The sequence below is a fragment of the Athene cunicularia genome (assembly GCF_003259725.1).
Source record: "Athene cunicularia isolate RWA chromosome 5 unlocalized genomic scaffold, athCun1 chr5_part3, whole genome shotgun sequence".
In the NCBI taxonomy this organism is placed as follows: domain Eukaryota; kingdom Metazoa; phylum Chordata; class Aves; order Strigiformes; family Strigidae; genus Athene; species Athene cunicularia.
In genome coordinates this window covers 1,547,648-1,562,108 of record NW_020799103.1, presented here as the reverse complement: position 1 = coordinate 1,562,108, position 14,461 = coordinate 1,547,648, and the positions used below count along the sequence as shown (strand labels likewise).

General features: G+C 39.5%; 1 protein-coding gene and 1 long non-coding RNA gene across 5 annotated transcripts in view; both read right to left on the bottom strand.

Moving 5' to 3' along the window:
• TEAD1 (TEA domain transcription factor 1) overlaps positions 1 to 14,311 on the bottom strand; it is a 157,630-nt gene extending 143,319 nt beyond the window's left edge. For all 4 annotated transcript variants that reach the window (XM_026850871.1, XM_026850868.1, XM_026850867.1 and 1 more), the window contains exon 1: positions 14,206 to 14,311. The gene's annotated coding sequence lies outside the window, so the exon portion shown is untranslated. The remainder of the gene's footprint in view (positions 1 to 14,205) is intronic.
• The window catches only part of LOC113481332, a 658,441-nt gene that overhangs the window by 377,293 nt on the left and 266,687 nt on the right, over positions 1 to 14,461 (bottom strand). The window lies entirely within an intron of this gene.

Here is a 14,461-nt window from a genome sequence, read left to right as displayed (position 1 = left end):
TCCCAAACACCTTGTTCGATTTTCCACAAGCAATGGAAAAGCCTTCTACCATGGCAAATTCCACACGTCTAAGCAATTAATTTAATTTCACCAAACGCAGTTACAACTGGGTTTACTGTGTCAATCCAGTTTCAAACCTTTTTGGTTAAAGATTTGTAACCTATACTGCCACAGACAGTAAGATTATCTAACAAACAAAACCCAACACTTTGCTTTGAGGAATTGCCTACACACTGAATGGATGACGTCTCTGACGCAATTCAGAGCTGTATGATGACAGTGATTTTGTTTTGTGGGGCTTTTTTAAGAAGTTCATGAAAATTTTTCAGTTGATACCAACAATTTATTACTGCCTGTTTTCATAGACTCTTCCATTTCTACAATGCAGCAGAGGAAACGTAAAGTGAAACTAGCTCCATGTAATGAAAAAGGGATCTCATAATTTAATTCACTTTGCTCCCTAATCACAAATGCACAGAGAGCACGAACTAGGGAATAAATATGTAAAGTGATGCTACAGCGTAGCATGCACCAGCTAAAATGTTGTTTCTTGTAGAAGCCTGGGTTGCAAATCAGAATGGAGAGTACACACACTATTGAGATTACTAAAAAGTTGTGGGCAAGGCTACGTTTTGGAGGCAACAACCCTGCTCTGTTTGAAACTAAATTCAAAATTCACATTGATTTTGCTGACACCTTCACTTAGATAGTCTTGAAGCCTGATCACAGAGCACAATAATATATACACAGACGCCTGGAACGACTTGCTATACATCTTGATGTAAAAAGAAGATACAAAATGAGTGCGAAGATGACAGTGGAGCCTCCCCTCTCCCCGCCAGGAAAGCTTTACTGCCATCTCTTCAAGACTTTCGCTTCTGCCAGAACTCCCCTCTGCCCGTGCAGCCCCTCCAGCTGTCCAGAGTGGCTCCTCCATGCAGTGCTGCTGAGCAGGCCGAGCCTGGATTAAACAGTATTAGATGTTCTTGCTGTCATTTTGTTTTCAGTAATTTAGAAAATTATTTTTCTTGTTGTGGATATTTTTAAACGCGGTGAGGGAGATGTTACAGAAAAAAAAAAAACCCTCCAAGATCAGAACAGATCAGAAGCTCAATAATACTTAACACGTCTCTGTGACCATGAATATGTACACAAACACACGCACATGCATGCACACACACATTAAGATTAAAGTCAAGTCTTTTGGAGGAGGCTCACAAAAAAAAATAAAAAAACATGTTCAACAGGAAGAGTCTGTTTAAGGCAGGATTTAAGCAAGGCTCATTTGCATAGATCACTTACAGCAACAGCAATTCATTAAATTCTCCCATAAAAATCGTGCTATATTTTGTCTAAAGCGACACATTCCTTGCAGATCACAGTGCCTTTCTCATGCTGTTAATAAGATAATCTGTTACATGAGGCTTACAAATCCATTTAAATTGATTTTAATTAATGAATCAGTCACTAGCCACTGATGACTTGGTCTACAGACAGTAAGCAATTCAAAGCCCCAGGCTTCTAATCCCAAACCAAAATCCACATTAGAGCAACGGGACATCTTTCTGATCGATAGTAACACAAAGATGTTCAGTTCATACACTTTTAAAGTGTATGAACTTGATCAAAATGTATCTCCAGATCTTATGCATTACAATTCTCATATCCAGGACTGTTCAGCAAGGAAAACAATATTGAATCATTTACATTTCTTTGCAAGTGAAATAAATTCAATCAAGCACAACTATAACCTGCTTCGAAACTTTTAGATGCTTATTCCACTCGAAGGTTTTTTTCTTTGTTCCTAAACAATCAGTTGTTTAACATTAATTATTAGAAAATTGCACTTCTTACGGCCACAAACATGAACAATACCTTTTACATATGCTTTGATCCTGTGAAAATTCACTGCTATTCTCCACTGCTAAAGTGCTTAAATTTTCCCTTAAACAGAAAACAAGAAGAAAGATTTGTGTCCCAAAAGCAGCATGCAGAAGCAGTATAAAGAACATCCTTGTTATTTCAGTAAGTTAATTATTATAATTATTGTTATTACAAGAGTTTAATTACAATGCAGTAAGTTAAATCCACAATAGGTGGTGTGATGCTGAACACTGCAATCCCCGAAGCATCAGCATCTGGATCTCCATCGCAGAGGGGACACACCTGAGGCTGCTTCTCCTGCATACACAAACAGCTGGTCTCTAGCACAGCATCTGTGAATAAAGCACCACTGAAACTGGCCAAGAGAAAGGAAGAAACGATGCATTCCTCCCCAGGAGCCTGCTTCCTGGATGTAAGCATCTAGCCCTTCTTTCAAAGGCCGCTCCTTCTTTAAACGTGACAGAGAAGGAAGGGTGAGACAGGCCAGCTTGCCTCCAAGAGTCTGTTTATACAGCTACGCCGTGCTAAGCCCAAGCCACTCCGCTCACATGATGCTCTGCACTGCACAGGCTTGATGGCACACATCTCTGCTTGTCGGGGCCAGGGACTCTGTGCTGAGCTCCCCCCCGACACAGGCTTGCCTCCAGCAGCTGAGCGACAGGTACTTGGAGAAATACACTATCAAACCCTGAGATCTCTACAAACTCCCTGTACCAAAGGAGTTGGTGTTATGAGAATTGCAGTTACGGACCAGTTACACTGTTTACAGGTTTTTTAAATGTTATCTGCACCTTCATGGTTCAATAGCACCTCCCATTAAATATTCCAAGAGGAATCCCAATCCCCCTCCAATCAACAAAGCAGATTGCAATTGCAAATTCAGCAGCCCACCTCACACCCAGCTCCATTACCACAAACACATCCCCTAGCCTACCCCCGGATGGATGCTACCAGCCCAACCGCGGGGACAAAGAGCAGGCCCTCAGAAAAACGCCCCTGAAAACTGTGCTGACAATCAGGAGAGAAGAGTCTCTTCCTCTCCCTCAAGGGCAATGTCACCCATAACTCAAAACAGTCCCTCAAAGGCTCCAATGTCACTGTCTGCGCAAGGGATTGACCCTCTCTGGGTCTTTCCCATGGGCACAGAGTTGCAAGGACAGAGGGACAAGGTGGGAAAAGTCTCTCTCAGAGATAGGGGTCTCCACATGAAAAGGATCTCAGCTCTCAGCTGCCTTCAGGGTGGTCTGTGTTCCCTCCTTTCTCCCCAGCCCAATCTTCTTCCATTCTGCCCCACAAACACAAGACCAAGAAACACCATACTGGACACCAGTATGGGATCACCTGTGTCAGCCGTTTGGCTCCAAAGCTCCGTAAGTGGCCATTACACTGAGGTCAATTTACCAACACTGAACTGCACCAACTAGGAAAGAATCCAACTTGTAGCTCGCTCTATTGAAGCAATTTCACGTATTATCCAATACAACAGACATTGTTGCCCAACGTGTAATAACCATCCTGCCTGTTCAAATGCAGAGCTCTGTACTTGGTTTTAATCGATACTGCATATACAGTTTAACCAATGCTGTCAAAAGTAGCTTTTTAATGCAGTGTCTTACTAATTCATTGCTCTCACTACTTATGTTCTTCCCAGTTTGTTATGAATAAACAATTTTTTGGAGGGAAGAACAAAAAGAATAATTAAAGAAGGTAGGTTTGGCTTTTATGTGCTGCTAATTAATTAGAGAGTTAAATTAACCAAATAATAAGTACAAGATACCAAACTATCTTTCATAATATTTCAGAAAAACACAAAGGGTTGAATACTTTCCAGGTGTAAACACATTAACATTGCACCAAATCTGAATCTGGCCCAGTTAGCTCAAAGAGGTAAATAGTGCATCCTCTTGCCCAGATGTTGCAGTGTACAGGCACTCCACATTTAAAGAGACAGATTCTGCAGCCAACAATGCTCCACTGACATAGAGACAATCAATGTGTCCTTGATTATGAGGCGGCAAACAGTTTTCACTACAAAAAAGGAGACTGAAAAACAAATCATGTGTTTTTATTTTACAAGTTCCAAGTTTGGGTTGGGTTTTTTTCAAGCCCTTTTGGAGCACTGAAACAGCATAAAAATAGTTTGTTGCACAAGCATAAAACAAAGTACTAAACTAAACTAAAACTGCTAAATAAACTTTTTAAATTTACTCCTATGTGTTCAGTTCTTGCTCCCATTACTCTTCGGGAGCGGGATGATATCACTAAAATATCTTCCCATTTTCTGGTAAACTGATTAGATGGGTTTTGTCCAAGATTTGTGCCATAATGTGTTCCCTCTATTTCATATTCTGAATATCACTGCTGGAAATTGCACTGCAGCACAGAATGTAGTATATGCCAATATATCCTGACATTCAAATCGAGACCACAAATTATAAACAGTTTCAGCAAATTGACTTGAGTGCCTTTGTTCCTCAGACATACATCTTCCTATTGCTTACAAAAGCAGCATATACTAACCGCTAACGCTGCTATAGCCAGTACTGGGAAAGGAAGTTATTGAAGCCTGGATTTCCTGCTTTCAGTCGTAGCCAAGAACTGTGAGGCTTGTAGTGGTTTCAGGAACTGACTCATCTAATGATTCATGGATAAGATACTGGCTTTAATATATTTCTGATCATAAGACTCAAACTTCAAAAACAGGGATGCTTAATTTTTATTTTAAAGTTTTTAAAAAAGTACAAAAATCAAGTAAACAAACATTGTTATGGGACACACTGGCTAATAATTATAAATGTGTTTTACAGTGCACCCTGTTTTAAAAAAAATACTACGTTAAACTTCCTGGAAATTCATTTCGAGAGAACGTTGACAAGGAATTCAAAATCCACCGTCAAACACCCAAATACTTTCACTGCAGTCCTGATGCAGCTGAAAAGCAAGTGAAGGACAGGTGGGCTATACCCTTAGATACACATATATCTACTGCTACATATGGATCGAGTCCTACAGCTGCTATTGTTAACGCACCTGGTTTCTTTAGCTGCGTATAAAAAAGCATCGTCAAAAGATCGGCGGGTAACAATACATTTGGGTGTCTGAAACGACAGGAAAGTTTTGTTTCAGGAGTGACTGAAGCTGCAGAGGTCAATCTCAGAGCAGTGACTAACGCTGGATCCAAAGCGCTCACAAACACATGCGTTCTGTGCTAATTCAGAATTCTAAACCAGCCATTTTTACCCGTTTAGTTCTTCCAGAGGGAAGCATGCCCTCCAGTGCATCAAAATGCTTTTTGCCCACAACACAAATCTCATCAGTATGCTGTAACTTGAACTGCCAGGCTCTTGCACCTAAAAAATAGCTTGTGATGGAAGCTTAATTCTGCTAGGCTCATGTATGGAAAAGTACTGGTTTACTTTCTAATTTTTGAACTGCAAGCTGCAGCTACTTACACGCTATGCACAGAGTTGCAGGGAGGGAGGGGGATGTTAGCATTTCTATATTTCACCATGTGCACAACTAGCACAAGAAAAAAAAAAGAAAACAAAATGCATGTTGCTTGGAGGAAAGAAAAAAAAAAAAAAAAAAAAAGGCCAAAGTGCGCTCAGTGGCTGGCAGTCATTTTATGGCTATAGTCCTACAGCAGATTTACTTAGATGACGTCAGTGGCTCAAATCCAGCTTTTCTTTGGTAGCATTTACCACTTGCCTCTTGAAGCCTCCACTATGCTACAGAGCAGTAGACCATAATCAAAATTCCCTTTGTGAAATAGAGTTTACCTCAGGGCACAGAGGCATTGCTAGCTGAATTGCAGGCTCTTCACCCTGTACTGCATGCCCAGAAATAAATAACCTACAATACTGTACTTTCCTTAATACAGAAGAACCATTAAAAGCAGTTTGCTACCTAAAAAAAGCATTCTTTAATTTATTTCCAAAATCTCAGAGGCCAGAATATTAGTTCTTTTTTCAAGCAACCAAGAGCTATGATAATTCTACTACACTTCAGACTTCTTTGTATTGTTTTTAGAGATTTTGAAAGATAAAGTTATTTATGGGCCACTGTTTCACCAACAAAAAATATTACTAATGCTAGAGGCTAAAGTGAATTGGTATAGAAAGCTGCGGATTTTAAAAATTGTCTTTCAAATGTGCCCCTTTAACTGCTTATCTGCAACTGGTCAGTGAGTATAAAGTAAATATGCCAAAAGCAGAGGAAGAAATTATTGTGCATACATGACAGTCGATTTAAAGCGCAAAATGCATATTATTTGAAGCTATGGATTTCCTATCACAAAACAATGACTGGAGCTAATGAAACACTAGTAAAGCCAAGTCAAGCAGATACCAAATCAAAACTTCACAGGCTCTGAAGTTTAACTAAAAAACCCCCAAAACCCCAAATCCAAACCCCACAACCATATGAAAGATGCATCTTAACGTACTAAAACATAGATTTGTTATGTTTTAATGGACCCATCAGTCCAAAGACACCATACTCATTCCGGGGGATAACTAGACACATTAGTGGACTGAAAATTGCCGCTCACATTTAAGCACTTAGACATTACTTATAGGGAAGATGCACACATGCCTGACAGAACTGAAGTCTCGCTCTCTCCTTTCCCAGCCTCTTTGCTTACCTTCCCCCAAGTCACACCAGAATGAGAGACCAGAGGTCTGATCTGCAGTGAGCCAGAAGACAAGGAATGCTAGTATCATCCAACTGCATGAGTCACACCATGGACCTGGACTCTACATCTGAATTTGAAACAGATTTAAAATTTGAGGTGACCCCCAAACTAGCTCTGGGTGGACAGACGCTAGCATTTCAGGTCCCTGCAGAGAAACCGAAAGCCTCTGTTAGCAGCTTCAGATGCCAAGGCAAGGGCAGGAAACTTTTCTCCTTTTCTGCAGGTGTCCGTGTTGACTCGGGCGCAGCGGCGAGGTGGGAGCACTACCTCTCACTTCACTGCTGGCTTGCTTGGCCTCTAGGTGATCTGCCACCTCCTGCATTTTTCCATGCAGTTCATCTGGGTGGACTTAAAAGAATTGCCACTGTTCTGGACTGTCATATTACTCGTTTGTTCCAAAGGGACAGAAGAAAAATTTTCTTCTCTTTGACCTCCTTTCATTACTAGAGAAGTGGTGTCAGCAAACAGATTCAGATGATTGTTCCTTGAGAGATAATCTGGTCCTTTTATTGGTCATTAGGATCCTGGACACGAAAGGCATTTTACAAGCACAAGCAGTCCTTTCTTTCCAATAGCCCTGGCAAGGAAGGAGTGGAAGCAGCACGGTGACTGGCATGGGCAAAAAGACCAAACAGCAAGACCACATCCATGAGCAGCAGCAGTAGAAATGAGGTAAGGAGAACCTGGCAAGATGGAAAGCGACAGGAGAGAGACAAAAAGCCACCATGCTTAGGAAGGAGAGCCTAATCAAGCACTGCCCAAGAGCAAGTAGTGAGGAGGGTCCAGGCAACCAGAGAGGGATGCGGAGCCCTGCAAGGAACAGCCCGGCGGAACCCGTAGGGCAGAAGACACAGAGGAATGTGCCGCAAGGTCAGAGAGCAGTGTGCCCAAATCCAAGCCTAAGGACATCACTGCAGCATTCAATGGAAGGCTGTATTCATGGCTTGAGACTTTTTCCTGCAACAAAATAATGACAGCCAAAGAAAGACGGGGGTAGGGGGAGGATGAAGGAACTTCCACTGAAGCCTCAAGTCTTCTACAAGGCTTTCAGTTGATCATGGAAAATGTAGAAATTAAAAAAATATCTTCAAAGATCAGCTGACAGCAGATATAGGGACGCAATTGTTTTTAAAGGTTGGGGCTTTTTTAAAGAATAAAGGTAAAATCAGGGATGTGGAAATTGAAACTGTTTAGAGTTTTGCCGTTTATTTTGAACTGTAAACCAGTTTTAAGATGAAAAGTGTGTACACATGGTGGTGTTAGATTAAATATTAATAAAATTCCCTTTCAAACACTATATATTTTTTTAATTGAGATACATATAGCAGAGGCTTTAATCCACTAAACCTCTATGAATTTACCTTTTCTTTTAAAGTCTGTTCTGACATTTTCTCCCCTCAAAACCGAAATGTCATTCCTGAATTATAATCTCCCAACAGAAAGACAACCATGTAGAAAAACATGCCAGCTAATTCCAAAAATAAGCACCATTGTTCACAGCACCATGAGGTGAATGAATGGTGAGATTCCACCAAGGGAATAACTGTGATGTCTATAATGTTAAGGAATAATTTGGCACCAAAAATACCCAAGGCCATACCGGTTGGTGATTCAAACATGAAGCATATCAAAACGCTACTGATAAGCTAAATTAACAGATAGCTTATCTGAAGCATATACTAGCCATATGGTGCCACAACTTCTGTTGCCTGTTGCTGGCATAACAATAGGCTACTGCAGTCTTAGACTGGAAGCACTATTTGACAAACTGTCAACAGCATTTTTATTTTTTTTGCAGAGCTCTAGGGCAATGGCACACTCGCCGATTTGCATTTTTTTTTTTTTAAACAGGTGAACAAAGAGTAAACCAGATGTCAACTTTAGAAATCGAGCTGTCTGGATCAGGAGATTTAACAGAGGCAGGCATACTGCTACAGCTCAAATCTAGACAATGAGCTTTTCTAAAAACACTCTGGCCTAGGGGAGTGGCTATTTAAAACACTTGGCTTCTTTTATTTCAGCACTGTGGAAGTGAATTCTGCTCTTAAGTGCCAGCTCAAATGAAGTCATTTTGTTTCACTGGGGCTTTCTTTGCATTTTAGAAATGTAGCATGTACTGTAGTAAAGACCAGTATGAAAAAAATTCTGATTCTTTTTCAGCTAGAAGCTGGGTAAAATGGGGTGTGTGTGGCAGCTAATAATTTGATCTCATACCAAAAAAAAAAAATATCCATGAAAGGATAATTCGAGTGCAAGTCAAATGAAATTTATTTTCTCCTCATTAAAAAAAAAAAAAAAAAAAAAGGAAACCAAACTGAAAACATTTTTGAAAGCTTTAGAAAGACCTGGTATTTACAACCCCCTCAAGCTCCACGAAGACAAGGTATGAATACTGACCAATAAGGAAGATTTACAGTGGGATTTTAATATGTCACAGAAACACAATCGGTTAATACCACAAGAAATCATTAACGTTGTCTTCTTACGTTATTTGGGACAATGAAATCTTTGTTACTTACACGCTATTTGAGGAAAAATCTTTTAACAACAACACAGTAATCCACTCAATCATCTCAAAAATTGACAAAATAAAAACTACTGACAATCAATATATAGTATATATAACCAATATATAGTAGAATCTATGGCATTCAGTTACAAAAACGTGCTTCTAGTTGTGTTCTGTAGGAGTGTGAAAGACATCATGCAAAAAATAGATAACTTTCTGTTCTAATAATCTGTTCTGCTTTGATAGGCAGTTATTGGAACATATTTATTTTCCGACTTATACCCAGCTAAGTATGTAGCATTTTTAAATTATCTTTTCAAATTGTTCTTGAACATTCTCAGTTTAAAAAAAAAACCAAAAAAAATGCTCCTTTCATGTTAAGTTGAGATTGCACTTGAACTCTTTCCAAAAGCCAGAGCTGTACTGAATTATGATAATTAGAAAGCTGTGCGCATAAAAGGCAGCACAGTTGATGCATTTAAAAAAGTTCATGCCAGAGAATATAAGTTCAATATGTTCTCACATAATTAACATTTCCCATCATTAGCAGCAGTTTTCAGTTCATGTATCTGTAAAAACAACAGCATTCGTCATTGTTTTAGATTCCCAGTCAATAGCATTTTAATAGTTTTACACATAATCCTAAACTTTCCTTCCCTTCCCCCTCCCAGCACGCTGAGATTTCACATCCTACCTTCTGACCTCCTCGCAAATAAACTCCTGGTTTGTGCTCACACCCCTCTGCTGCCACACAGACTACCTCAGGTCTGAAAGCTTAGTGAAGAGTTAATAAGAGCTAGAAATCTAAGGCGGCCGTTTGGAAAGGTACAACAGGATGCAGAGGGAATAATCACGTTGTTCCAGTAAACAATGACTAGAAGACAAAGAACAAAAAGTTGTAGGTGATACCTCGGACTGGACAGGAGCCAAACTCCAAGGGGCTGCCCCTGACAGACCCAGACGCGAGCTGGAGGGTCTAGGAAATGGGGCTGCAGCCCTGCACAACCGGGCGAGCATTTATAAACCCTTTACACACTCTGCAGATTTTCATCGCATTCTTGACATATGTACAAAAATTCATGTAACAAATAAGGGCATGTAGCACATGACGGGTTACCCCGAGACATTCAGAGACTTCCTGTGGGAAGTTAGTTAGTAGGAGTCAGATTAGTTGGTAGGAGTCAGATTTTGACACAGGCTCGTTGCTTGCTTTCTCTTGCCTCTGCTTCTTCAATCCCTGCGTTTTAAACTAAATAGAATTCAGGGGGAACTTTAATAACCTGATATAGTATAAAAGTTGCTGAATCTGCATCAACACAGAGAGAAGTTTTGCCTCTACCAGTAAGGAGATAAAACTCACAGTGATTGCTGTGGGATCAGGATTTCATACAAAAACAAGAGAGGCTCAGGCTATTAAATTAGAAAACTTCTAGCTGAATTTTATGAGACAAATCCGAGGAGCAGATTTTAAGTCTGCAACTTTTCACTCTCTTATGTTTTGGAAATGAGCAATCATTAAAACCAAACACAAAATTATTCCAGGAAATATTATTCCATCCTTGTTCCACTTGCAAAAGTCAAAAGGAGTTTTGTGCAAGGACAGGGAGCAAGATATGGTCATAAAATGGGAATTTATTGCAGAGATTTTTCTTCTAAAAATGTGTCTTCAGTGTGGCTTAGAGTCAGTTGGCTTTACAATAAATAATGGCATTAATCCGTTCATATATCACAGGATACAATTTAAATTATACAGTACTTGGATAAACTGCCACAAAACCTCTAACAGCTGTTTCTTTCAGTGAGATGATTTACCTCTTTTGGGTTCTAAAATTTTGTTGAGACTCACTTAAATTTTTTTTTTTTAAATAATAAATGACTGTAGTTTAGGAATATAAAACATTCCTACCTGAGGCAAGCACTAATGGCAAAGCGCAGCATGGTGACAGAACAGTAATTAAATCTCAAATCCCAGAAATAAGTAACCACTATTTCTCTCATGCAGAATTAGGTTCCTCTGATGAACTGGGGATTTCAAAACCTTTTTTAAAGGGCCAATTTGCACCCTCATTACAGCCACTGTAATAGAGCAACAGGCCATATGAAGACCATGGAATTAATCTGAACTGAGACCAGATTTTTAAAAAGTCAGCCCTCACCTCATATTTGCACATGTCGTGAATAAGAGCAGAAAGGGAACGAGTGACCAACATTCAATAGAAATTTTCCTGCAAGTTTTAGAAAGATTACAAGCAAAGCAGAACACAAGCCTCGTCCAAAATTTCGAAAAAGCATGTGTGGCAAGTCTGATATTCTTTTAAATCAAAGATACTGAATAGCATGCACGTCCTTTAGACATCAAACATCATACTAACCATGTACATAAAGCATATGCTGTAAATATCTTCGTATTTGATCCAGCAAATGTTTATTCCTATGAGTCATCCCAGTCACTTAACCTGAGTAGGGACTGGATCTAGCAAACCTTTTCTTCTTAAATAAATGGAATCACTTCAGAAAGACAGTTTTAAAACCATCTCTGGAAAGATACAGTATTAATATTAATGCCACAAAGAAATATCAAATTAAAAAAAAGCGATGTACGCGTGTGTATGTACAGTCAGAAACTGTGCGTTCAAAACGTAAGGTTTGGAGGTAACCTTCTCCCAAGCACACACATTCAGAACTGTACAAAAAATCTGTGTTTTCAAACAGTCTTAGGCACCTTCCAATAAAATCAGATTACTTCTAGTGGAATTGTTCCAACAGCGTACCACCCTACCTTATAGATTGAAAACTGACAGCTATATCATAATACACAAGTTATATATTTTTATCTTTCACTTGTTGATTTTTTTTTTTTTTTGTGAAAGACTCCAGAATTTCTCTGTAGCTCCAGAGGTCTTTATTACACTTTTGCCTGTGCTGTATCTTGAAAGTTTGCTTTACAATATGATCTGCAAAGGTAGCTTAAAAAGAAAGGAGGAAGAAATCTTTTTCTCCCTGCACGTGACCTAACCGAGCTTAACTTTTTCAGGCATGGACAAACAAAGCCTAAAAACCACTTCAACGATATCCAAAACCGCTACACCGTCCAGCAACAGCAACAACAACAAAAAACACTAGTTACAAATTATACCAAACATGTTACACACATGCTCACATCTCCACACATCACAATATGCCATCATTTCTCAGCTGGAAACTCACGGCGGGTCTACTTCGTAATTAAGTTTCTGTTGTTCTTTTTTAGCTGTTTAATTAAAACTCCTTTAAGCAGAGGCTATCTTTACTAAGACTCTTGTCAAATCAAAATTTTTCCCTCTGCTTCACTGCTCGCATACATCCCACTCAGCACTAAGAAACAGTACAGAATATAAAACCGTAATTTGAATCTCAAGAGCTGCTGTTACACTCTCCTGGTTGCAAAGGCTAATAATATTTACTTCACCAAAGCAGCGTATGTAAAACTGATGCTCAAAATACACCTAACGTGTTTAGGGATAAAGTACTTTCCAAAGGTATTTCTAAGAAGAAAAATCGAAATAAATCCTTTGCATCCAAAATTGGTGCTTGCTCAGCTGGTAAAAACCTGCAGCAGACAAAATGCAGAATTATCCCTATTGGTAGAGAAAAATGCCTTTTGACCCAATTTAAAACCAGTGCAGTGTGAAAAGACACGTTTTACCATGAAGGGGAAAAATAAATGCACCTCAAAAAAGTTTACCCTTGCTGAAAATAATTTCAAAAAGTTGATTTTAAAAACTTGCAAGTTCAAAATGGGACCCAAATATAAACTCAATTTTGTGTTTTAAGAGCATTCACTGTATTAATTCCTGTATTTCTATTCCCAAATAAAGTATGCACATACATATTTATATATATGTGTATACACACACACACACAGAGGCCAACAAACACACAAGCCTCCCTCCCACCACAGAAGTAATTTAATACACAGGTCTGTGTCATTTTTGATAGCACCATCTTACCATCAGTACAATCTAATATCCCTGTAATGGTATTCCCCAACTATTTATAGAGACAGAATACATCATACATCACAGACACACATTCCCAATCTAGGGTTGTAAGAAGAATCCTACATAATTTTAAATTAAGTCCTAATGTCATTATAATGATTTTTGTTTTCATATTCAATTGCATGTAGCACTTAGTTATTTACATGAATTTTCCTGTAAGAGGCATTCCCACAGAGATTTCCATATTAGATGCACCGCATAATAACTGAACATTCAGCTTGAGAAAACAGTATTCTATCCACACAGCTCCGAATTTTGCCATTATCTAGGTTAGATATCTCTGTAAAACCGCTAACTGGCAATGCTGAGTTTCTAAACTTTATCAGGACTAAAGGAAAGCAAATATGCTTCTGTTAGGCAGGAATACAGCCTTACAGATACTTTTTTTTTTTTTTTCCTCCCTGAGGCACTGCCATTTCAGCTTACATTTCTTATATATGCTATTTTACGTCAGAAAATGCCAGTACCATCTGATGTTTCCTGGCCTTTCTTTCCCAGATGGTGTTCAGCAACGACCAGTTAAAAATCACTGGGAGCCATTTACATTCCGAAAGCTAGCCCAGAGCTGCTCCCTAACTTTCCAGCACTTCTGGAGGTCACTTTTCATTTCTTCATATCAAAGGCAGGCACTTGTTTCTAGTAAGTTAACAACTCTCCTGAGAAACGTGGGTGGCTGGTATTTCATTGTTTCATAAATATTTTTATACTGTAACACCATTCAACTTAAAACAGATTTCAAGAGGAGAAAAATCACGAGTAGGATTATGTTCAACTGAGGTAGGAGCACGAAGTTTTTTAACTTGGTTAAAAATACTTTTTTTTTTTCCCCCCCCCCTCTCGCTTTATTTCCCCTCGTCGGTTTTGTTTAGCTGTTTGGAGGGGGCCGCTTTGTTTTAATTTGGTTACAAAAGCCGTACTGTAGAACTTTTTCCCTCCCCCTCAGAAGTGTACTTCCTTTGAAAACGCTCCTTCTGCGAACAAAGGCTGCCACCGGCCCTCCGCAGCAGCACTGGGGACATCTGTGGAATACATCTCCTTAAAGCGTTACGGATAAATAAAAAAAACCCTACGGTTCCTACCGAAAGGAAGTTTTCCAGGGACAATCTCCTCGGTGGCGGTGTGACTGCGACTTTGTCTTTTTTGGATACAGTGTTTCTGCTGACTCCCGAAAATTTTCCACTTGAATGTGCAATTAACCAGCAGCAGCGGCAGCAGCTCTGGAGAAGGAGAAGAAGCAGCGAAAAAGGACATTCCTTCTTTCATCTTTTAGAGGCGAAGAGAAGCGGGCAGGGAGCGGAGCTCGGGGCAGCGCAGGCAGCAGCGCTCCGAGCCCTG